Source organism: Chelonoidis abingdonii, chromosome 6, assembly GCF_003597395.2.
Source record: "Chelonoidis abingdonii isolate Lonesome George chromosome 6, CheloAbing_2.0, whole genome shotgun sequence".
NCBI classification, from domain to species: domain Eukaryota; kingdom Metazoa; phylum Chordata; order Testudines; family Testudinidae; genus Chelonoidis; species Chelonoidis abingdonii.
The window spans coordinates 1,973,778-1,999,462 of NC_133774.1; the positions used below are offsets into that span (position 1 = coordinate 1,973,778).

Genomic DNA, 25,685 nt, shown 5'->3' on the forward strand with positions numbered 1-25,685 from the left:
GAAACTGGGCTGGGCTGTCATGGCAGACAATGGGGAGCCGTGTTACTGCACCACGGAGAGGGCGATGCCAGGGCAAACCAGCGCTCGCCTCTGCAGGACCGATCCGCCGGGGAGTCCTGGACACGACAACCTGCTGTGTCACGGCTACATGGACACACATTGCACAGCAACCCCGGGAACCACGATCGCACCAGCCTCCCACCCAGCGCAGCATCAGAGGGACAAAGCAAACCTGACGCCTCTGAGCTCCAGCGGGGAGCTGGCAAAATCCACCGCTTGGCAGGAAAATGTCTGACCTACAAACCATCTGCAAGCAAGACAAGCGTCCCCCAGTCATCTCCCCAGCTCACCTTCCCAAGGCGCCTTCTCATGCCTCTGCCCCCAAGTGCAGCCGGCAGCGCTGAGGGTCCAGACTCCAGCCAGATCCACGTACTGGGGGGATGCACAGTCAATTCATATTTCTTTTACAGCTGCATCCCTGGCAATGCAGAGGGTCTGCGCAATCACATCCCCACTCTGCCTGCTGCTGCTGTGACGTTGTGCTGTGTGAAGGACCAGGCATGCCCACTGCTCAGCCACTCTGCCTCAGCCCCAGTCCCTGCGGGACTTCAGCCCAGGAAGGACTGGGAGGAGGCAGCCAAGGGGGAGGGGTGTGCAGAGAACAAGCCCAGCTGGAAGATGGAGGACTGGTTCTGATCAGCACTGGGAAATCAGGGAGGAGCAGTTCAGGGTCACCTGCAGCCTCCCACATCCAGCTGAAGCCTCCGCAGTGAAATATGCTGCAGCTCCTGCTGCTGGGTCTCACCCCTCCTGCTCTCTTCTCTTGGCAACAGACAGAAAGGGAGCTAGAATTGCTGGGTGCATGCAGAACCATTCCTGGGGTAGCCATGGCCCATGGAGAGAAGGTGCTGGCTGGCCCACCGTGTGGAGCAGGGGAAGTGACTAGGGCCACAGAGGGGCTGAAAGGAAAGATTTGTGGTTCTCCATGGTGCCTCTTACCCCAAAGGCCTTCACAACCAACATCCAAACAGCACCCTTGAAATGCTGCCACCTCTGGGGTGGAGAGCAGCAGCCAGGCACTCAGCCAGTGCAGGCATCACACGGCCAAGGGTTCGAGCCCAGATATGCTGCGAATCTTAAACCACGACTGAATCGGCAGCTATCTAAAGTGGGGGGTTCCCGTGCTGCTTATAGGCCCAGCCAAACCCTGTCAGTTCTGCGATGCAGCCCAGGGCCACCCCATTCCAACACAAACGTGTGGCCCCCGGAGCCCCCGGCTCACAAGATTTCCTCTCCATCCCTGCGCTGGGACAAGTCATCTCCCTGTCAGCGTGGGGTGGCTGCACCTGCGTGGCTTGCAGGCTCCTGGCAAGCTGCTGAGGGGATGCCCACGCCTGCAGGGCGAACGGTTCTCCTGAAGGATTTCTAGTGCCCATCGCTAGTGGGCACTAGAACCATAATCTGAGTTCTCCCCTGCCCCTGCAGTGGGATTCCTCTCCCAGGGAGATGCCTGATGCAGCTGGACCCACGGGAAGGCCCAAAGCGCAGCCTGAGGCTGCTCAGGGGTGGTTTCGGTGGGAACCTGGAGGTGGTGGGCACAGCTGATAGCACTGGTGGCACCTTGGGGGCAGTAGCGTAGAGCAGCCAGCCATGGTACTGCCAGCGGCTTGGCGTGCCCTGCTCAGAGCCAGTCTGCACTCACCTCCCCACTCCTCAGACACCAGCTGAGCTGCACCAGCACTAGGGCAACAGGCTGGATTCAGAAAATGCTCCATGCTGGCAAGGCCAAGGAGTCTGGTCGCCAGCCCAGCAGCACTTCACGGAGGCAGTGATGAGACCTCATGGAGCCACCTGAGCACTGGCATTTAAACTCTTCCCTGCTGGGACACGCCGCACAGGCAGGAACTGGGCACCGCTCCCAGGGTCAACGTACCAGTGTAGCTGGGCACATGAGCCCTCCCGCTGCTTTCTGAGCAGGGCGGGGTCACGGAAATGACTTCCAGAGGCCCAGGGCTGGGGTGGGGCCCTGGGCACTGCTCTGCTGTCTGAGGTGCATGGCCTGTGCTCTTGCTGCTCACACTGCATCTCCCCTCCAGAATGACCGGAGACGGCCACTCAGTGCCCATCGCAGGAGCAGGGCCCAGCCTTCTCCTGCCTCGAGCTGCGTGTCTCTCCAGAGGCCTTCATGGGGTCTCAGCTCTCCCGGCTGTGTCGGGTAGTTTAGAGCTAGCTCTCTGCTCCCCTCAAGGGCTTTCTGTTCCCCCTAAGAGGCAGTAAGGGAGACTATTAATGGAGCCTCAGCTAAGCCTTACCCCTAGACCACCACCCGGCCCGCACCGTTGTGCTGTCAGCAGCGATTATGGCAGACTTGGGTGGACGCGCTGAGGACTGTTCAGCCGGGACAGCAGGACCTCCTCTGTAGCAAAGCAATGCGTTACCCTGGAGACTTAGTCCTGCAGCGAGGAGCAGAATGGAAAATATTCTACTGCTCTCCCTGCTCTCCTGGGAGCCCTGCCAACCCCGACGCTACGAGGGACCAATGCCAACAGGCCAAGCAGCTGTCCCTGCCCACAGACACCAACATTAACCAGCTTTGTCAGGAACTGCGGACTCACATGGGGGACGCCATACCAAGCCAAGCCGATAAACTAACCTAACTCGGCCAGAATCCCACCCAGCCCAGCCCCGACTGGCCCCCCAGGAGGCTGTAACTGACAGCTACACTCCTCACAGGGGGAACCCGCGCTGACCTGATGAACTAACCTAACCCGGCCAGGATCCCACCCAGCCCGGCCCCGACTGGCCCCCCAGGGCTACATTCCTCACCGGGGGAACCCGCGCTGACCTGATGAACTAACCTAACCCAGCCAGGATCCCACCCAGCCCGGCCCCGACTGGCCCCCCAGGGCTACATTCCTCACCGGGGGAACCCGCGCTGACCTGATGAACTAACCTAACCCAGCCAGGATCCCACCCAGCCCGGCCCCGACTGGCCCCCCAGGGCTACATTCCTCACCTGGGGGACCCTGCGCTGACCTGATGAACTAACCTAACCCAGCCAGGATCCCACCCAGCCCGGCCCCAACTGGCCCCCCAGGGCTACATTCCTCACCAGGGGGACCCCGCGCTGACCTGATGAACTAACCTAACCCAGCCAGGATCCCACCCAGCTCGGCCCTGACTGGCCCCCCAGGGCTACACTCCCCACCAGGGGGACCCCACACTGACCTGATGAACTAACATAACCCAGCCAGGATCCCACTCAGCCCGGCCCTGACTGGCCCCCCAGGGCTACACTCCTCACCGGGGGTCCCCATGCTGACCTGATGAACTAACCTAACCCAGCCAGGATCCCACCCGGCCTGGCCTGGCTCGGCCCTGCAGGTGGCTGCGACTGACAAGCCGTAGGTACAGCTCTGCCTGGAGCACCACTCCCTTCTGATAGCAACCAGGCCTTGCCACCACAGCAGTGAAGATCCTGCTCATCCACCTGCACCATCTGAGCAAGCAGCAGTGGCTAGTGGAAGACAAGCCACGCAGGCGAGACGAGAGCAGGGAACCTTGGGGCCCTGACTGCTACGGCTTATCAGGCTTCCGTAGAATTTATCCTCTTGGGCAGGAGAAGCCCAGGCCATCAACTGTAAAGCTGCCTGGGTGACCTGTAGAATGGAAGTGTCTCACCCTGAAATCCCAGGTGGTTCTCCCAGCTGCAGTCTGCCCTTGCTCACCCACGTACACCGAGCACCATGAACCATTCACGAGAGGAGAGTGGGGCAGAACACACCTGTATTCACACCCTACACACTACTGCAATAATCTTTGTACCAAGTGTGTCTTGTGAGGGATCATTTGAAAACTCAGACCTTGCTGATCAGTATCATCCTGATAAAATGTGCACAGCTACATTGTATGTGAAGAGTTATGGATTCCACTGGGTGGTGTTATTGGCACATGTTCCAAACTGAGCTTCGCACACAAGTCTGTCTCAAACAAAGGAATGTGGGCTCTGCTTCACTTGCATTTAAGTAGCAAACAGAGTCATCAAGCAGGAAGGGAAACAAAGGAAACTCCAACCAGTGAGAAAAAAGCAGCAGGGAACATCCTTCCCCACAGGGTTTTCGTTTCCTGGACCCCAGCTGAAATGTTTTTCAAGAGGGGAACTGAAAGTATAAAAAGGAGGGACAAACACCCCCGCCACCCATGACATCTCAGAACTTGGGGTCCCCCTGCTGACCATGGCGGCCGGGAGCTGCGGGGTATCCCTGCCACCCCAGCAGCTCAGAGCTCGGGCGACGGGGGTGCCCTGCAGTTCCCAGGTGCCGCAGACAGTGGGGGGAACCTGCGGCTCCCAGCAGCCATGGGCTGAAGTCACGGAGGTCTCTGGAAGGCACAGATTCCATGATTTCTGTGACCTCCATGACAAAATCGTAGCCTTAATCATGACTGATAAAGTTTGCAGATGACACAAAAATTGGGGGCGTAGGAAATAATGAAGAGAACAGGTCACCGATACAGAACAATCTGGATTGCTGGGGAAACTGGGTGCAAGCAAACAGCTTGTATTTTAATATGGCGAAATGAAAATGTATATATCTAGGAATAAAGAGCATAGGTCATTCTTACAGGATGCGGGGCTCTATCCTGGGAAGCAGGGACTCTGGAAAAGAGTTGGGAATCGTGGTGGAAAATCAGCTGAACATGAGCTCCCAATGTGACGCTGTGGCCATAAAGGCTGATGCGATCCTGGGAAACATAAACAGGGGAATTTTGAGAATGAGCAGGAGGTGATTTTCCCTCTGTACCTGGCACTGGTGCGACCATTGCTGTGTCCAGGTCTGGTGCCCACAGTTCAAGGAGGTTGTTGATAAATTGAAGGGGGTCAGAGAAAAGCCATAAGCATGATTAAAAGATGGGAAAACCTGCCTCAAAGAGCTGAATCTATTGACCTCACCAAAGAGAAGGTCATGGGGAGGCTTGATCACAATCTACAAGTACCTACACAGGAAACAAAATATTTAATAACGAGCTCTGCAATCGAGCAGCGAAAAGTCTAAACACGATCCAATGGCTGGACGGTGAAGCTAGACAAATTCAGGCTGAAAATAAGGTGTAAATTTTTAGCAGTGGGCGTAATTACCCATTGGAACAGTTTACTAAGGGACGTGGTGGATTCTCCAGCTCTGACCACTTTGAAATCAGGATTAGCTGTGTTCTAACAGATCGGCTCTAGGGATTATTTCAGGGCAGGTCTCTGACCTGTGCTATGCAGCAGGTCAGACCAGATGATCACAATGGTCCCTTCTGGCTCTGGAACCTATGACTCTGTGCATCTGTTCTAATACACAAATCCGCCAGCTGGCTTTGGATGAATCACCAGGGAGGCCACGTGACCAGAAGTCACAGGAGTTGACACCCTTCCCAGCACTGCCTCGGGGAAGGAGAGCTGAGTGACTGGCCTGGACTATGGAAGGAACATTTGTACACAGGCTCCAGAACAGATCACTTCCTTCTCAGTCACCATCCAGCTGCCCATAGTGGAAACAGGAACCCCCCAAGACACATCAGTGCCCTCAGGCCAGTCTGCCCATCAGAGGTTGCCTGGGAGGTGCACTACAGCAAATGGTTTCTCTGCCGGGGGGGACATGACAGGCAATGGCAGGTCGCAGGCATTGAAAATTCTTTTCCAGTCTAAAGCACAGAAAGTCTTGTTCCCCCACCCCAAGGCCCTTCAGATGTTCTCTGCTACCCCCGCCACGCGCACACAACGAACCAGCCAGGTGTAGCACTGCTAGGACCGGTCCCCTTTTACTTTGACTTTTATAAGGAGTTTGAGGGGGCACAAAAATGTGTCTCTTCAGCTAACCTGCAAAACCTTGAGAAACTCAGTGAGCGAACAAGCGACGCTGCTGGGATTTCCTGGGCCATCTCCCGGCCAGGCACTCGTCAGTTCCATCCCCAGGGCTAGGAGTGCTAACGAGCTAACAAGTGCTAACAGGCAAGATGCAGGTCATTCACACCCATGCAGTAACGTGACCTGCCCAGAGCTGACCAGCCTTCCCACGATGACACCTAGCTCCAGGAGGCCGTGTTTCCACTACAGAGTAGTGTCAGCACAATCCTAGGCACTCAAAACCCAGGAGTTGGGGCCCCCAAAACATCATGAGATGGTCTTGAAAACCACGGTGGTGAAAGGTAGGAGGGTCCTAGTCCAGCAGAAACGAGGCCAAATCACAAAGGATGAATATAAACAAATAAAGAACACAAATACGTAGGGACAAAATTACAGTGGCCATGGCACAAAACGAGATTAAACTAACCAGAGACAAGAAACTGTTCTACAAATGCATTAGAAGAATGAGGAAGCCCAAGGATGGGGTGGAAACCATAATGGAAAATGTGGAAATGGCAGACGTGCTAAATGACTTTTTTGTTTCAGTTTTCACCAAAAAGGTTAGTAGCGGTTGGACATCTAACAGTGAATGCCAGTGAAAATGAGGTAGCATCAGAGGCTAAAATCGGGAAAGAACAAGTTAAAAGTTACGTAGAAAACTTAGATGTCTTCAAGTCACCACGGCCTGATGAAATGCATCCTAGAATACTCAAGAAGCTGACTGAAGAGATATCTGAGCCATCTGCAATTAAAATCTTCGAGAAGTCCTGGAAGATGGGAGGGATTCCAGAGGACTGGAAAAGGGCAAATCTAGTGCCCATCTATAAAAAGGGGAAAAAGGTCAGACCGAGGAACTACAGACCCGTCAACTTAACTTCTATATCCAGAAAGATAATGGAGCAAATCATTAAGTAATCAATTTGCAAATACCCAGAAGATAACAAGGTGCTACGGCAGCATGGATTTGTCAAGAACAAATCGTCTCAAACCAACCTGAGAGCTTTCTTTGACAGGGTAACAAGCCTTGTGGATGGAACAAGTGGTAGACGTGGTATATCTTGACTTTAGTAAGGCTTTTGATACTGTCTTGTGTGACCTTCTCATAAAAAAACTAGGGAAATGCAACCTAGATGGAGCTACTATAAGATGGATGCAGAACTGGTTGGAAAATCGTTCCCAGAGAGCAGTTATCAGTGGTTCACAATCATGCTGGAAGGACATAAGTGGGGTCCCGCAGGGATCGGTTCTGGGTCGGGTTCTGTTCAATATTTTCATCAATGGCTTAGAGAGCACACTTATAAAGCTTGTGGACGATACCAAGCTGGGAGGGGTGGCAAGTGCTTTGGAGGACAGGATTAAAATTCAAAATGATCTAGACAAACTAGAGAAATGGTCTGAAGTAAACAGGAGCCCAGTAGAGCTCCCTCTAGCTTTAACTACACCACACCACCTCCCTTTCAGGGGACCTCCCACCAGAGAGAGTCCCAGGTCCACAGGCTCGTGTCTGCTAACAGCCGCAGTGCTCCCGGCAGAGCAAGAACGTTGCCTTATGCAATGCCCAGTGGTGAGAATGGCAGAGAAAGGAGAGCCCTTCTGAGGGGCAGAGACCCCCTGTGCTGGACGTCAGCAGTGGCGAGGCCAGCAGATGCAGGGCTTAAAGGCTGGAAAAGGCTATCCTGCCTCCCAGCCACACCCCAGCACAATCAGATGCAAAGAGATTTTAAATTTCTGTGATGGACTTTTGTCTCAGTTCCTTTACAAACCTTAGTGAAACTTCAGAGCCGGCTGGGGAAGCAGGTGAGGGACATGTAAGGAACAGAACACCCAACCCAACCTCAAATACAGCCACCTTTAGGGTGGAGCACTGCATTTGTTTCACAACGCACAGCAACAAGGCCGCTCAGTTCAGGCCAGGAAGTGAATACTGTAGCCAGCTGAAACTGCAGAGGAAATGTATGGAACAGCCCATATTGGAAACATCCAGGACGTCGGGGTTCACACTCCAACTCAGGCGAAACCTGCCCTAGGGTCTTTAATCACAATGCCAGGAAAGCAGAACGCCAACCAAATGCACAACAGTAGGGGCTGAGGGCAAGTGAGGACCAAGCAGAGTGACTAAGGAGGGGAGGGGAGGCGGGAGCCAGACACAGGGGTGGGTCTGGTGCTCTCTCTCAGAACAAGGCTGGGCAGAACTCTTTGCCAGGACATTTCATTTGGCCCTGGCTGAGGGACATTTAGAGTTATAAACATTGATGCATTTAGGACTGCAGCTCCCTGGGGCATGTGTCAATCCGTGCCCCTGCAAGCACACATGGGGAAATGGCACCAGTGAGTCCAGGGCTTTTAGAGCCATTTCTCACCCTGTTAGCGCCATCCTTCCATTTCATAGCGACTCCAGTAACAAGCGCCTTTCTGAATGGGCCATGTTCCGAGACCACAGCCGAGCCTGCCTCTCCCCCCCGCCCCGCAGCAAAACCGCCACCCGACTCCAGCACAGCCGCACTGTCACACACAAGCTGCCCCGGGTATGAACCGCTATTGCAGGGGTAGGCAACCTATGCCACAGGTGCCAAAGGCGGCACGTGAGCTGATTTTCAGTGGCACTCACACTGCCCGGGTCCTGGCCACCAGTCCGGGGGGCTCTGCATTTTAATTTAATTTAAAATGAAGCTTCTTAAACATTTTGAAACCTTATTTACTTTACATACAACACTAGTTTAGTTATATATTATAGACTTGTAGAAAGAGACCTTGTAAAAAGGTTAAAATGCATGACTGACACGCAGAACCTTAACATTAGAGTGAATAAATGAAGACTCGGCACAGCACTTCTGAAAGGTTGCCGACCCCTGCACTATTGTCTGGGGGGTCACAATGGAAGCGCTGACGCGCCTCCCGCGCACAGTCACATGCAAACACAGGCGCCCAAACTCTGTCCGGTGTGTGCTGACAAGCAGGCCAGGCCTCACCTGCGCAGAACAATGAGCAGCCACCCTCACCACTAATAAAGTGCAGCCAGCAGAGACTACACCTCCCAGCATGCAATGCTCCCCCTGGAGCCCAGCAGCCTCTGCACCACAGTATGGAAAAGTTATCCAGAGGAGGGACCCTGACACCAGCTGGCAGGGTTTCAGTGTTAACCTTTTGCTGTCTGGACAGTGTGTGTCTGTGGCTAGCAAGACTATCCAGAGCTACAAAGCAACTGCAAAGGAAGTCGCGGTAGGGACATTAATCCTTCTAAACCTGTCTATTAGGATCGGGGGAGACCTAACGTGGGCGACGGATTCTCTCAACTCCACTGCTGCAGGTTCTTGCACCTTCCTCGGCAGCAGCGGGAGAAGCCCGGGTCTGATCCTTCCCAGAAACTCCTGTGTCTCCCATCAGAGCTCAGAAATAAAACCTAGCTTGTTCTGGGCGAGGCCCTTTGCCTTTTGGCAAATACTCCTAGTCCCGCGGGCCAGTGGTGGGCCTGGCGAACCGATGCCATCAACAGCCCCCGTAGGGAGGTTGAGCAGTCAGAGCAGAAAAGCTCCTGAAGTCCTGCCTGCTCCCCCGTGCCCAGGGGCCAGGTCTGCTGTCTATGGAACGGTCGCTGGGTTTTGCCCAGTCTGAAGTTAACTCCAGCATTCGGGCAGGGCGTGGAGCGTTATTTTTAACCGTTGTTCACATAACTCTTGGGAGGCATCCTGAGAAGGGCTAGAACCAAAATAGTATCCTGCCGGCACTATTTATACAGCCTCTGCCTGCAGAGAGCGGGGTGAGACCCTGCTCCCAATGTCTGGGGGGCTGGGATTGAGCAGCCCCTGCACAATGGTTTGGAGGGCCAAAGCTGGCCCTCCAAACAAGTCCCTCGCTGCAGCAGATCCAGTCTCCTTGGCCTGCCATGGAGAGCGGGGAGCCCGGGAGAGGCGCATGGCAGCTGGGGGCAGGATGGCCGTGGTAGTGGGAGGAAGGCAGGCAAGCAGGCCCCCGTCCCAGGTGGGGCAGGACAGCGTGCCACCTGCCCGTCGCTTTACACTCTCCTGGTGCGGAGCAGGGGGCGAGCAGGTTGCTAAATACAAACACTCACTGTGAGAACGCTGTTGTGTTTAAAACATGCCTTGAGCTGCGGGGGAAGATGCCAGCTCTAGAGCCTCCATCCAGGGCCAGCAGCCACCCAAGAACCTCCCTCATGCGAACGTCCTAGAGGAGCTGGGAAAATGGGAACCTTTCACACCCCCTACTAACCGGAGATCATCCCAGTCCCGTTCCGTAGGATTTTGAGTAATTTCCCTATGGTCAGTTTCAGTGATTATAGAACCCAGCCCTGTAACTTCTCCATAAAACCATTCTCCCCGCACCTGAAACAGGCCATATCCCATTCTCGCCCACACTGCTGAATCGGACAGGTACCGCTGCGGCTGGGAAGGGCTGCGCGGAGGACACCCCCCCCCCACCCACATCAACCACTTGGGACACTGAGCAATATGGGGAACGAGACCAATTCTGGATCCCTGCAGACCTGAGCTGGGTTGGAACAGGGCACTAGAGAGGAAAGCTCTGTGCCCCATTGCAAGGCAGACACGAAGGATCCTCCCATAGCGCATATATTACAGCCCCCCCCGTTCTGGCAGGACTACGTGCACACTGCTGTTCAGAACATGTTCACAAGCCACACAGGAAACGACATCTCTCACTCCCTGGGTGGGGAGATGGGGCTTCGCTGCCCATACAGAGACCTTCAGCAGTGCAAACAGACGGTTTCAGTGCCTACCTGGCTGGGTGCAGTCCCTGTACCGGCTCCCCAGGCCCTGGTCATGGCTCACTGCAGCTGGGTGCCCAGCGCGTAAGTGACGAGATTCTCACAATGCCTGGCGCGTTAGAGCGGCTGGAGAAGACACACTGCTGGGCCAGTGATAATCCAAAGGAAAACTAGCTTGTCCCAGCATCGGATCAGTGATCAGCTGGCTCTGGGCTGTAACCGGGTGTCAGGAAGAGGCTCCGCAGCAGCTGCTGGAATGACAGGGCACTTCTCAGACCAGGATCTGGGCTTAGCCCGGCTCCTGGCTCCCTGTCCTGCAAAGCTAGTGTGTTCTCACCGAGCCTGCGAGCAGGGGGAGGCGCGGGCTGCTGGCTGGCAAAGCCAGGCCCAGACTACTAATGAAAAGCCCAGTGTATGTCCAGAGGCCCTCTCAAAGGGCATGGCAGAAATGCAGCTCGGGTTACAGACTGCAAACACAGGCATCACTCCCAGAGATGGGGGGAGCTGGCTCCGTGGGGTACAGTGCCTAGACTCCCATTATCACCTCTGAAGGGAGAGGGGCCCCTGGATACAGCCTCTCCCAGGTGCTCCTATGCCCCCATCCTCAGCAACTGGTGAATATTAAATAACTCAGAGACTCTCAAAACTCTCCAGATGGGACCCACTGAAGATCGAGTTAGACACCCACTCCCCAGCCTGCGTGGCCCGATCCACGTCATCCCCAGGGCAGAGCTGCACCCGACAGTCCCATCTGGGGGACCAGACAAACAGCCCCCCACATGAACACCGTGGGCGAGGCTGCCCAGCTCCCTTTCGGCCCACTCCCTCTTCCTGAGCACAGAGCGTCATAGTCCTGGGCACCGAATCCCCCAGGCCGCTTGCAGCCCCCACGGCTCCCATGCTCCCAGTCACGCCATGCTACAGCCTGCCCTGGCCTGTTGCGTGTCTGAGCCCACTCCGATCTCAGCACCACCCACATTGAGCTTGCGACTGGCAAAGGAAGACATGAAGGTGCCGCCCTGGGGGCAGGGGTCTGGAGAGGTGGGGTTTTCAATTTAATTTTTAGCAGATCAAAACGAAATCTCCAGAACGCCCAGGAGACTTACTCCGGGCAACGCCCAGCAGGACCCAGCCTCACTCCTGAGGTCTGGGGGAGGTGTCACCACTGCAGCCAGCTCCAGGGCCGGGTGGCAGGACTCGCCCTGCAATAACCTTCAGACAAGAGAAAGGTGCTGTGCATCGCGCTGGTCTCGCACTCTTCAGGGGTGCCCAGGAGCAGCCAGTTCCCAGGGGACCCCCTGTGGGGCCAGGGCAGGACTCCTGCCAATCAGAGCATGCTGGATGCTGCTGTTATACCGACGCACCCAGAGCCGGAGCCAGCAACCCTGCTGATTACAGGGACAGACAGCAGAGACGCCCAGGGAGACTACAGGGCCCAGCATGCAACATTCCTTCTCAGCGAGAGCAGCCTGGCCACACTCCATGCTGGGGCTTGTAGTCTTCACAGCCTGTCTCCCATTAAACGCTCCCCTCCAGTGCCCACAAACTGCCAATATGGCCCCAGCCTAAGTCCCAAACTCCTGGGTTGGGCTGGTGGGAGGGACAACCGTTAGCTCCACCTGCTCGTTCTGCGGGGCAGGGGGCGGCTGAGGAAGGGCTTCTCCACATTCCCACTTTCCCCCTTCTGTGACCCCACTGAGGGTGCGCTGGCTGAGGAGCCCAACACCGCCCTCCTGGTCCCCCCCGGGAGGAACGCGGCTATCAGAGCAACGGGGGGGCTCCCTACCCCAGGGCCAGCTCCCTAGGCTGCCAGTCCCTGCAGCAAGGGAGGCCAGTGCTCCCCCCAGCCCAGCCGCCCCCAGGCTGGGACGGTCCGTTCCTTTCGCAGCAGTATCCGCACAGCAAAAGCAGAAAGCTTCCCACTGAGATGGGGCTGGCTCCAGGGGCAGACCTGGCTCCCCACTCTGCTGGGGACAGCTGCTGCCAGCCCCCCAGGCTCCATGAACTGACACCCCAGTGTGGTGAGTGGGTTCTGGGCAGGTTCGCCAAGCTGGACCCCTCCCAGCTCAGCCCTGCACGTGGGAGAGTCCAGGCAGGCTCGCGTTCGTGTGACAGGCCCTGGCACAGCTGAGCAAGACAATGCTGAGGGTGCATCTACATTGGGGTTACGTTTACAGTCCCAGCTACGCCGGGCTCAGACAGGAGCGGCCAGCCGCGCAGGCAGAAACCAAGGGCTTTAAATGTGTTCTCAGAACAGCCCAGGCTCCAGGCTGCTCTTCGGGCATTTGGCTCTGAGTCATGCCTGGCTCTAGCAGAAACCAAGTTTAAGTAAGGCTAGAAGCCCGGCTAGCAGTGTTACAGCCCATAATACAATATGACAGGGAAAGTACTTTCCCAAGTGCGCTGGAGCGAGGTGCCCCGGGGTGGAGCACACGGCACCAGCCCAAGCACTGCTAACATCGCTGTTCTCATACCAAACCGGGGCACTTTGTGTGGGTGTCTTGCATTCAAGGTGACCCTTCACTAGATCCCAACACAGGTGACCCCAGCCCTTGATGAGGCATGGCCTGCACAGGCCGGGTGTAAAGCTCCTCGCCCCATGCTGACCCTCCCGGGGCACAGCGCTCCCCCGGGCAGCTTGAGAACACAATGGTGCCACCGTGCTCTGTCCATGCCTCCATCTCAGCCCATGTCCCACTCCCTGGGTCTTGCCATAAGCTTTGCCTGCTTCTCTCCCTGCCCCATGCCCATAAAATGCCTCTCCCAAACCCCTCTCTCACTAACCTCACTGCAGCACCATCTGCTCCCAGGCTAGGCTGGGGTGGCCCATGAAGTCAGCATGCCCTGGAACTGCCCTCATCTTCATTAAGGGGAGACAGCCTATGGAGACTACAGCTCTCAGCATGCAGTGCTCCATCTCCGTCTGAGCCGGGGTGCAGTGTCCACAGGTTGTACTTGCCCTTTACAGGGACGGACAGGTACACTCTGAATCTTTTCAGGTTAGTTTCCATTGCAAGCTCTGCCAGGTGCCTGTGTGAGCCTAGGGAAGTCCCGGCTTGTCCATGCCTCAGTTTTCCCATCTGTGAAATGGGGATAATGACCCTGCCCTACCTCCCAGGGACACAAGGGTAAATTCATTAACAGTTAATATCTGCGCACCTTGTACTGAGTGATGAGTATCCCAGAGAAGCAAATTATCCATGAATACCCTCACTCCCTGCCCAGAGCCCACCTTGCGATCCACTGGGGAAGCGCTCACCCTGGGCTCCGTCACTGCAGCTGCGCTACTGGTGAAGACAGCATTTCCCACTGCTCTTCGGGCAGGCGCTCCGGTTCCTGAAGCAGCTCCCTCCTGGACACATGCTGGCAGGACTGCGGGCGCTGCCTGGGAATGTCAGCAATACACAACAACTTCACCCCACCCAGGAGCAGGCTGGGTCACCGGGAATAGCACCATCAAGGAGGTCCCAGACTAGGCGCCCAGCAGCTGGACGGATTTAGCAGCACCCGACTCGAGGCGCCCAGCAGCCGGCCGGATTTAGCAGCACAGCAGGGCACGCTAAAAAGGCTCCAGCGGATAGTAAACACTGGCCCTGTTTATAAAGAGCACAAAGCTTCCAGAGGATGGGGGCACTCGGCAACACCGCAGGCGCGTTAAACTCATTAGCTGGCCAGACGAGAGACTCAAATCACAGCGTTCAGGGGCCTCGGGATTCTGGTTCTACCCGTTACAGAGACAGGAGCCTATGGCAAAATTCCAGTCAGGATCAGAGTTCACATGAACTGCCCAAACTTTTGGGATCGCCTCAGTCAAGGGCTCCAGCTGCAGGTTAACACTCCCACCCCATGCCAGCTGTTACCCCCTCCCTGCCTGAGATAGGAAGGGCAGAGCCAAACCCTGCGAGAAACAGGCTCCACTTGCCTCAGCGTCCTCCGCCCAGATGCTACTTTTGTACCTTTCCTGGGGAACAGCCCTCAATGAGTCACAAGGGATCCAGCTGCTGCTCCTTGCAGAGCGCTCCCAGGAGCGGGCAGGCTCTGACTGAGCAGATCAAGCCTGGTCACTTCAGAGGGAAGAGGAGAGGCGGTAGATCGGCCACTTCTCCATGCCTTCTCCCGACACTGGGGTGGATAACAAGAACTGAACGCCCCCAGCTACCTTAGAGAACAGTTAGGTCTGAGCTCTGCTTTGTCAGCATAAGCCAACAGCCATTAAGGGATGGAGCAAAGTAACAGAACGAGACGGTCAGCTGAGCTCGGCGGGGCTGGTTTCCCCAGGCTGGGATACTCGGAGACCCTGGGCGGTGTCTGGCATGGCCAGCTAGTTCCGGCTGCTCCGGCCTCTTCCTTCTGCAGACAGGCCCAGGTTGGCTACTAAAGTGAGACTTTGGGTGTGAGGTCAAGGATGTGCCCCTCTGCAGGACCAAGAGCAAGCCGGGTCACCCGGGCCTCACTGCTGCCTCCCTGCATTCCAATTCTGGGTGTGCATCCTCAGGAACGAGGCTTTGGGGTGTGTCACGGAGAGTGGGGGAGTCAGGGCCCTGCACCCCCGGCTTCTGCGATTCACCGTGACTCTCAGCCAGCCAGTAAAGCAGGTTTATTTAGACACCAGGAACACAGTCCCAGACAGGCCTTGCAGGCACAGACGACAGGATCCTCCCCAGTTAGGTCCATCTTGGGGTCCCAGGAGCACCACAGCCCCCTTGGGGGGTCAGAGCCCTGTCTGCCCTTCCCTCCATTCCCCAGCCGGCTCCTGAAACCCTGTGTCTCCCCCCAGCGTCTCCTCCCCAAGCCTTAGTTCAGCTTCCCGAGCAGAGGCGTCACCTGGCCTCTATGTTACATGCTCAGGTCTCCTCCCTCAAGACCAGTCTCCCATCCCCCAATGCAGATTGTCCTCCCAGGTCAACACCCCCCACTCAGCATTCACAGCCCACAGTAAGAGCAGACCCAGTTCGTCACATCTCATTACTCAGACGCAGCACGTGGAGTGAGCGCTGGCCGCTGGTTTGCAAAGTGAGCTGGCTGCGGCGAGCATAACAACCCCACCCGGTGACAGCTGCGATCCGACGGTGCTGACATGCTGGTGACTCAGGGTTTAATGAACACCAGCATGAGCCCTCGCATCTCTGAATTTTTATTTTAAACGCCCAGGAGTGGGGAGAGAGCTAAGCAGACGCAGGAAATTTGGTTCCCAGAGGGGGAAGGTGGCCGGGCAGGCAGCAGAAATGGAAGGAGAACTGAGCACCGAGAAGCAGGAGCTGCAGCTATCAGGGCTGACTGGCTGGTGGAGGAGGAACAAGACAAGCAGGCAGATTTGGGGCAGGAGTCAGGCAGAGCCAGGGCCGCCTGAGAGGCAGACAACCAGCAAGGAAGATCCAAAGCTGTGGCTTGCAGGAAGGGACGCCCACGCCCTGGGCAGGGGGGAGCTGAAGCAGAGGATCAAGGGGTTATGGTGCCCAATGGCAGCACTGCACCCCGTTACTTCTGCAGACCCTAACACACATCACCTGGGTTAAAGCCTCCATTCAGGGGCACAGAAGTGCCTGTTGATAACTGGGACTGGCTGAGATGTGCGAGTGGCCCAGAGAACCCGCTCCAGGCACCTGAGCACAGGGGGAGCTGGGTTGAGGGGGCCCCTCTCAGACTCCCTGGTGCCCCCTGCCATCACCCCCCTCTCTCCCAAAGAGAAGCAGATTTCCCTGGCTCCCTTCAGGCAGGAAGTTCTGCTCCTGCATTCCCACGACTGGCCGTCAGCCTGGCGGGACGGCAGCGACAGCGAAGGGCGTGCACAGCCATTCCCCTTCCTCTGAAGAGCTGAGACTCCGCAGGGGAAGTGTGGGCGTGGGGCAGCCTGACTCACTGTACTGTCCCGGGCCAGACACAGGCTCCGTCTGGAGCACTGCGCGCTGCTACCTGCCCCTCTGCCCCCACAGGGCAGCCTGGCTCGCTCTGCTGTCCTGGGCCAGACACGGGCTCCGTCTGGAGCATCGCGCGCTGCTACCTGCCGCTCTCTGCCCATAGGGCTGCCTGGACTTTACTGTGCCTTCGTTCCCCGCCCCTCTGGCAAAACGGAGGCATAAGCTTCCCTCATTCTTTGCCCAATACCTCCCACCAGCTCCAGGGACTAGCTCTCTGCAGCCTGAGCAGGACAGCATGTGACTGCCCAATGCAAGAGACCCAGGGGGCCCGGGCAAAGCAGCACTAACACCTGGTGTCAGTCACTTGTTCCAGGTGGCTCAGGACATCCCAGCTCTGAGCTCCATCTGGCACAGGGCTGGGACAGGACGTCCTCAGAGTCACTGCACACAAACAGCCAGTACAGCGGGGTCATTCCACTGCCCCTGGCTCGAGGTGCACTGACCCTGCCGCTGCCTACGGCCTTCCCCTCCCAGGCTCAGCCCGTGTGCAGAGCTCACTCAGACCGCAGGCAGCAGGGACTGATCTCCCCCAGCCCCTAATGCCAGCCACGCCTGCCAGTCGTCACCACAGGACTTTGCCAGGACAGAAAGGAGCTGATCAGGGCTGACCTTAGGGAAACTGGCGCCCTGGGTCAGGTGAACTTGTATTTTGGTGTCCCTGGGCATGGCACCCCCCAGCCACCCACCCCCGGCTAAGAGCCCTGGCTAGAGAGAAGTCCTTGGATCTCACTGTTCACATGCACACACTGCAGGGCTGGCACCAAATGAACACCCAGATTAGATGCACAGCACAGCAGGAGAGCAGGCAGCTTGTGCCCCCCAAGCAGGCGCTCTGCCTTGGGGGTCCTGGGTGGGCTACACTGGCCGAGGCTGAAGAGATCACTAGGGAGCCTGCTGTTGGGAGAATGACAGTCCCCACATGCGGGATGGGAGCTCTCCGGAGCTCCCTCAGGGCACGGCACAAGAGGCCCCATTCACTCTCCGCAGTGAGCCACAGGGAACAGCTGGCACAGGGGAAGGGCCTGGTAATCTGTGCAAGAACAGGCACCAGCAGGTCACCAGGAGCAGCAGGGGAGATAAGGATGCAGAGCAGCCCCGAGCCAAGCTCCACCACAGCTCACGCTCCAGGGCATGGCTCAGGAGCGGGAGCCATACCCTCGAATTCTCAGCTGTGACTCCCCGAGACAGGTTAGAATCAGCCAGAGGAGCCCCGGATCACTCCGCCCAGGTGAGGGGAGCAGAGCAGGAGGAAAGGGGAATGGGGGAAGATTCTCTGGGTCTCAAGGAAGTGGCTACCAGGAGCAACCCCCCAAGCAGGCCCCATGTGCCAGAGTCGGGGGAAAGAGAAGCAACGCGCACACTCATACTCCCGACTACACCAGGGCAGACGTCACGGGGCTGGGAATGAGCGCGGAGCCCCAGGCTAAAACAGCCAGGCAGTTGCCCACACTCAAGAAGTGAGTGTTCAGTGGGAAGCTGGTTGCACAAATGAAGCCAGTTTGGAATCCAGCCTTGCTGCACACTTGGGGGGACGGGCTTGGTATTTGGTACAGGCAGGAAACCCTCGTCCAAGCCAAGTTTATAGTGAGACATCCCATGAGTTCTGCAGGCAAATGTACAAGAGTTGATGCTTCAAACGTCCCAGAAAGCTCCAGATAAGCTAATCCTGGGTGGAGCTGCAGGAAGCTCTGGGCCCACAGAACTTCTTTCGGAGGGCCCACAAGTCACCCACCCTCAGAGGCAGTTTGCTAGCAGCCTGAAGGATGTACTTCTCTCCCTTCCAAAGGAGCAGCTGCCTTCATCCTTAGCATGGGGCATGCGCCCTCAGAGACTGTAGTGCCAGCATATGACATAGCCAAGCCATGGGGACGGAGAGAAAACCTGCCTGCTGGGATCTCCTGTATGCAGAGAAGAGGACAGCCAGTGCAAGCACTGCTGCAGAACTCCGCAGCATTTGGGCTGCTGGCTCCATAGCCCAGAGCTCGTCTATCTCTGGGGGATTCAATGTTGCCTCATCCTTAATCCTCCATGATTGGGGGAAGTTACCCCCAAAGCCAGCTGCAGTAGATTACGGTCTGTGCTCACACAATGAAATGACACCAGGATAGGGTCTGACCTCCTTGCTTCTGTAAAGTGGATGAACCCTCTTCTCACCACCTCCATGTCTCTCTCCCTCCCGAGCAGGGTTTAAAGGCTGCACAGCTCCCTGCCTACACTATGATATTCCCAGCAAGCCAGACTGCCTAAAAGGCCAGCGTCTGCGCTTTGCTTTCTCTCCAGGGTTCTGACCCGTGTAATGGCCTGCACTTACCAAGTCACACCCAGCTCTTTCTCAGCAAGCATATTTATTCTGAAAGTGAAAGCATCGCAGGGAACACGTATGACAAAAAATAGAAGAACTTACCTGCATGCTAGAAAGCTAGCCAGAGGTCATCCCAGCTCCAGCCTCAGGTTCCTTCAAAACCCACTGGTGGGTGTTCCCCATGATTACAAGTTAATGATGGCTTCAGATTCAGAACCAGAACCAAAACCCAGAGTGGGAAGATCAGCTTGTTCCCTTATACAGCTCACACCCTTTTGATCCCCAACTTCTCCCTTGGGATTCCCCAGGAAATAACAACTTCGTACAGTGTCTCAAAGCGCCATTCTTGTCTGGCACCTTTTCAACATAGTCCTTTGAATTGCCAGGCTCACATCACATTTCCTGGACACAGGCAATCCTGGCCCACAAAAATACAAACACTGCATTTAATACAATGGACCCCAAAGATACTTAAAATTTAATTCAGTAAGATCTTCTGAGGACAGGCAGGCAATTGCCACAACCATCACAGGCTTGTTAGGTTGTTACCCGCTCAAAATTCTCTGTCACTTGCACACTCTAGGGGCACCCACCTCTACCTAGTTCCTAGGGCTCAAGGCGTAATCCGGTTCATTTAGGCACCACCACCATCTTTCCCAGTTCCTAGGGCTTCAGGTGAAAGGCACCGAACTTTACCCGGAACCCAGAGGAGTAGAGCCTAGAGCCCACAGAGGGGTAAACACCCATTCCCTGTGGACTCAGGGCTTAATCTTTTGTGGGTTTCCGGGGTCTTTTACCAGTGAAAGAGCCGCACACAGTAACATCCTACATAACCTCTATTTATTAACAATCACCAAACCAGACTGCACACACTACACACACAGTGCTCCCCACTTCCAATAAGGCAGATGAACTTTCCCTGCTGGCCAGTCAGGATCAGATCCATCTGGGGACTCCAGTTTCTGCCCGGTGCCATTGGCAGAGAGTTGAGGTCTGGCAGCTCTGATTTTGGGTTGTGTCCTGGAGTTGGTTTTCCAAAGAACTTCCTTTTGGACCCGTTTATATAGTGACATTTGAGTACCTTTTAGCTGCACCTTAACCAATCATTGTACTAAAATGTTACTAACCCATCCTAACATAGCGGAACAAAATTCTCTAACCAATCCTACTGTCACCGAGTATGGGGGAGTCAGGACCCTGCACCCCTCTTCCTGGGACTCACAGTGACTCTCAGCCAGCAAAACAGAAGGTTTATTGGACAATAGGAACACAGTCTACAGCAGAGCTTGTAGGCACAACCAGGACCCCTCAATCTGGTTCTTCTGGGGATTCAGGGTGCTTGGATCCCAGCTTGGGATTCCCTGCATTCACCCACCCAGCCCCAAACCAGAACTGAAAAACCCTCTCTAGCCGGCCCCTTCCTTCGTCCAGCTTCCGGGGCAAAAGTGTTGACTCCCTCTCCCGCCTGCCTGGCTCAGGTTACAGGCTAAGGTCCTGTCCATCACCTAAAGTCACCCCCTACTCTCCCATCCCCCATGCAGACAGTCCCTGCCGCATCACACCTACCCCACCACCTTCATTCATTTACACCCAGCAACATTAATTATGTAACAATCAATCAAAGAACCAGACAGAGACCAGACAGGTAAACAATAGGGAACTGGGGACCATAATGACAAAACAAGAAACGAGGGTTTCACAACCACAACCATTGAGAAGTGAGTTCTTGCCAGACAGATACTATCAGACTAAGTTTTCTTTAACCATCTTAAGATGTGTTCCTTTAGCTCAGTGGTCCCCAGCCTTTTAGTCTGCCGGGTACCAGATGAAGGATCACTGTGGCAGTGGAGCACCTGATGAAATGTCACTGAATTTCGGCGACATTTCGGTGGCGATGCCTCTCGATGACGCCGCTTGGCATTGACAAGCGGCGTCACCGAGAGGCGTCACTGCTGAAATTCGGGGGCGACGCCTCTCGATGACATCACTTGTTGGCGACAAGCATCATCATCGAGTGGCATCCCCGCTGAAATGCCACTGAAATTTGGCAGCATTTCGGCGGGTGCTCTCCCAGGGGCCAGGACACGGGTGCATTAAGATGCCCCCACGGGCATCGTGGGTGCCATTAGGTTGGGGTCACCTTCTTAGCAGCAGATATGACTTCCTGCTTCTCTGCTAATGGCTGCTGCTCTCCTCATATGGCTACAGGAACAGGCCTCAGTTTTACAAGGTCGGCATCCGCCATCTTCACCTGCCTGAGGCGGCACCAAGGTCTGCCCATTTTTCTTCTGTGATGCAATCCACCCATTGCTTCCTCAGCTTTCCTCTCGGGTCTCTTTCCTCCACTCTCCCCCGCCATGCTTTCTTCACCAGGTCCCCTTCATTCCTTCTCAGCACAAGTGGAAGCCAGTGAAGTCAGGCTTCCTGGATTTTGTCAGCCACACCCTGGGCTTTGACTGTGTCTGAACACTTTCATTTCGGATCTCTCCTCTCTCTGTAACTCCTCTTATGACACAAAGACACCTCATCTCAAACTCCTGCAGGCGTTGACCCTGCTGTCTCTATCGCCCACGCTTCTGCACCATATTGCACAGCAGGGCGCACCATTGTCCTATACCAGGGTTTTCAACCTTTTTTCATTTGCGGGCCCCTGAAACATTTCAAATGGAGGTGCAGACCCCTTTGGAAACCTTAGACTGTCTGTGAAGCCCAGGTTGACACCCCCTGTTGTATAGTAACAACCACCTTTCGTGAGCCCCTTAGATATAGTCTGGAGACCCCCAGGAGTCCATGGAGCATAGGCTGAAAACCACGGTTCCAGTCAGTTGGGCACAGTCTCATTGGCATACGCCTGTCATACACAACCCGTGAGATGTTATTCCACTCCCCAGCCTGGACTGCATCTCAGGGCAAAGCCTGCTGTCTCCATAGCTTGGCCACCAAGGTACCTGAACTGGTCGGGCTGGTTTACTCTCATCAATAAGGCCAATTGCCCTGTGGCAGCTCTACTGAGCCACAGGCCCTGCCTCAATCAGGCCCATTTGCTCCACGTCAGCTTAGATGCTCATTGTGACGAAGTGGGGGTTTTCTTGGGGTTTTTTGTCTTTTCCAGGGTTTGCATGCACAGGGGGTGGGACTCAATGTACCTGGGTGTTACTGGTTTAACGAGGTGAGGGGAGAGGGAGTTTGTTGTTACAGAGGACCGGAGAGGGACCCCAGCCCAGGAGACACAACCGGTTCTGGCCAGTGGGAGGACAATGGGCTGCAGAGAGAGGACCCCGGTGACCTGACCAGCCGGTTCCAGCCAGAGGAGAGCTGCAAGGAGAGGGGACTCAGGCCTTCCTGTTTACGACCCTGTTTACCTGGAGAGAAGACAATGGACTGAGGCGGGGCTTGAGGCCGGGGATATCAGAGACCCAGCTGGGAAGCAGGGGGGCTCGGGCTGGCGAGGGGAAGCAGGCAGAGCCCACCTGGATGCAGGGAGACTGGGATGTGCTGTTATTGTGAGAGGCCAGGCCTGAGGCCCTGAGAGTTTCCTGTGCTGTGTTCAACTCTCAATAAACCCTCCTGTTTTATGCTGGCTGAGAGTCACTCTGGTCTAGAGAACAGGGTTGCATCAGCCCCTTTGGGGGTGAAGAGGCCCAGGGGGTCCAGAGTGCGTGGACTCCCGGAGGGGGCCCACGGCAGAGACAGACGTGCTAAGGCTCAGAGAGGTGCGGCTCCAGGAGGTGGAGGGGCCTGACCCCGAGAGAGAGTGGACCCCCGAGAAGGGCTGTCTCACTGAAAGGGGCACCCCCCACGGACCGCACAGGGCCAAGTGTGGGCACGATCTGTGAGTCCGTGACACTCATCCCGCTGGTTTATTGTTTCCTCTCGCTCGTTAGAGGACGCCCTTATTGCTTGTCATTTGCATAGAGCAGCCGCTCATCTTTCCTCACTGGGCTCGTTGCTGGCACAGCCCGTCGATATGAGAAACAGCAGCAGATTGAGGGCTGACCCCAGTGCGTCCAACTTTCACTCCAAAGAGCCTTGTCATTCCAGAATGCTGGGATCTGTACAGGCCATTCATCAGTTACTGGACCCTGAGACACGCCATATTTCCTCAGCATCTTCTGTCTGCTTCAACGGTTGCCTTTTCTAGGTCTATGAAAGCCCAGAAGCTGTCCTGCCGGTGCTGTGGGTGCTTCCCTATCCCTTGGCAAATTACAAAACTGGCCTATGCTGTTCTTCGTCCTTTCCTAAACCTGACCTGCTCGTGCTCGAAGTGGTATCCCGCCTCCCAATCCAAGCATCCCAGATGTGTGCCAGTATCAATCTCATCCACCAATAGCTTTATCCCTCTGTAGTTTCCACATTCGTGGAGCTCCCCTTCTTGTGTATTGGAACCAGGAAAGACTTCACCAGTCTTCAGGAATTCTTGTCTCACCACAGTTAGAACCACTCTGCTCAGCACGTCCACCTCCACTTCAGGTCCCACTGCCTTACCGCTCCTCATTTCATGGACATCACGTCTCACCTCCTCCTCTGCTATGTTGGGCTCAGGTAGCACTTAGGGATTGCATGTTGGCAGCCCCACCAGGAAGGGATTTGCCTCATGTTAGAGCCTCTCAAAGTATTGTTTCTCCCTCTCCATCACTTGTTCTGGGGTTACAAGCAGTCTCTCTGGTCATCACCTCCACATGGTGCTACACAACCATCCGCCTTTCCTTTCCAGCTCATTTCTGCCAAGCTCTAGAGCTCTTTGCTAGCTAACAGTGGATCATGCATGCAATTCGTCTGGGGCGATGGCTCTGGCCATCCTCACTGCCTGCCTGGCAGGGTGCTTTGCTTCTTTTTATCTACACTCAGGGGATTCACTCCTTTTTCTTTACGCGGTTTTCTCGTTTCAGATCACCACCTGCACTGTCGGTCCACCACCTCTCGAACAAGTGCCTAAAATCCAGCTCCTCACCCCAGATCTTGAATGGCAATGGACTAGCAGAGGTGTTGAGCACTGACAAGAGGGGTTAGTGGGGAGGGCATTGCATTGCCACTCAAAAGACCTGGGTTCAATTCCTGGCACAACCGCAGACTCCGTGTGTGACCCTAGACAAGTCAATCTTCCCTGGCCCCATTCCTCAATCCGCACAATGGGCGACAGCATTCCCCTGCTGCACAGGAATGCTAGAGGACAAGCGCATTAGCAACTGGGAGGTGCCCAGATGTCACGGTGATGGGAGCCACATAAATTCCTAGATAGAGCCACAGATCCCACTGAAGGCAATGGGAGCTGGGGTTGCTCAGCACAGCTGAAAACCAGGCTACTTGCACATAGGTGCTGGGTGTGGGAGCTCAGGGGCTGGCACCCAGGCCTGGAAGAATTGGCCTTTGCTTGAGAGGCACTTATCAGATCAAATAATGCTTGTTCATGGTGTTATATAACAGACCAGCGCTAAGGGTGTGCAGAATCTCACACTGCAAGTCTATGCACCGCCTGGCAGCACAAGCTTCAGTGGGCTGGCAGCAGAGAGAACCCAGGAGCGATTCCTCCTCCAGGCCAGGCTGGCCAGAGACAGACCCCGCGCAGGCGAACAGCATGGGGAAGAGAAGGGCCGATAGGGGCATGTCATGCTTTCCAAATTAAGAACAAGTCTGGCCAGGATCCAGTTTCCAGCTGCATCCCACAGGGTGAGGCCAGATCCATTTATAGCTGAAGTCTAAGACTTTGGCGGGGGGCTTGGCTTTGCACAGGAAGGCAGGGAGCTGACAGCTCGGCACAGCCAGGGGCTCCACCCAGCACAACAGGCCGACGGGGGGTTATTAAAACCCACTTCCCTTCAAGCAGGGGGCGATGGCAATGCAGGCTGCTGAACTGCAGAACGAGGCTGAGAGAAATGGTCTTTATTGGTTGTAATTTGCCCTGAAACAGAGACTCGCAGCCTGACTCACTGCACTCCAGATGAGCGGTGTTCAAAGCCAGAAGCACGGTGCTGCTGATCAAGCCGTAGGTTGCATCTGAAGAAGTGGGTTTTTTACCCATGAAAGCTGCTGCCCAAACAAATCTGTTAGTCTTTAAGGTGCCACCGGACTCCCCATTGTTTTTGTGGATACAGACTGACACGGCTGCCCCCTGATACCATAGGCATGAGGGTTTCACACCTCTAGGCAGCCTCCAAAACAGAACCAGCTAAAGACGTACATGTTCTGGGCACAGCCCCTTACTCTCACAAAGATCTCAGGGCACTTTACGCCCTCTGCATCGCCGCCCTCAGAGGAAGCTCCGCAATGGAGAGTGTAGGCTAGGCGAGAATCCCATCGCCCAGGACAGTCACCATGCGACAACGCTGAACATGCTGCAGTGAACAAGCCTGCAGTGGCCCCTGCAGGGAAGAGCCAATCTCAACAGGCCAAATGGATCCCTGACATAACACCGCGTGCTGGCGACTGGAGCGACACCATCTCTCCCTGATGGGTCTCGGCGCGCTGCAGCGCTCCCACCGGAAGAAGAAAAGCATTTCCAGCCAATGCTCAGACACTGCAGGCACTAGGGGCCCTCGCCAGACCACCAAAATCCAGGCGGGGGGGGGGGGGGGCGCGTAAAGCACTTAAATCTGTGCACTCTGAGTAAGCACACCCAGGCAGACTCAGAGCCAGGAGCTACACGGCTGGGTCTGTAGCTTTGTTTTGCCTTGTGACACTCAGTGTTAGGAGCCCCTCTCCCCCCGCTCCACCTCTGCTGGAAAGGGCTCTCCCAGCCCCAGAGAGGAGGCTGGATTGTGGGGTGGGGCCAGGATGGAACAAATGTGGGCCCAGCAATTTAAGATAGTTCCTCTGGGACCTGGCGCCTGGCTGACT

The 25,685-nt window shown here is 55.8% G+C and overlaps 1 protein-coding gene and 1 long non-coding RNA gene across 9 annotated transcripts in view; one reads left to right on the forward strand and one right to left on the reverse strand.

The window, feature by feature from the left end:
- RUSC2 (RUN and SH3 domain containing 2) overlaps nucleotides 1–19,031 on the reverse strand; it is an 88,400-nt gene extending 69,369 nt beyond the window's left edge. Inside the window, exons 1-4 of one of the 8 annotated variants that reach the window (XM_075066803.1) lie at nucleotides 18,954–19,031; nucleotides 13,416–13,711; nucleotides 11,738–11,843; nucleotides 10,644–10,882 (exon numbers count right to left, since the gene is read on the reverse strand). The gene's annotated coding sequence lies outside the window, so the exon portion shown is untranslated. Of the gene's footprint in view, nucleotides 1–10,643; nucleotides 10,883–11,737; nucleotides 12,227–13,415; nucleotides 13,860–18,953 lie in introns of those variants that run through there. The other 7 variants (XM_075066804.1, XM_075066806.1, XM_032772961.2 and 4 more) reach the window with 7 other exon arrangements.
- A 1,901-nt stretch (nucleotides 19,032–20,932) lies between these two features.
- LOC142046958 (uncharacterized) lies at nucleotides 20,933–24,911 on the forward strand. The gene is made up of 2 exons (XR_012656044.1): nucleotides 20,933–24,518; nucleotides 24,760–24,911. It is a non-coding gene; the product is annotated as an uncharacterized LOC142046958 (long non-coding RNA).
- Nucleotides 24,912–25,685: the final 774 nt, after the last annotated feature.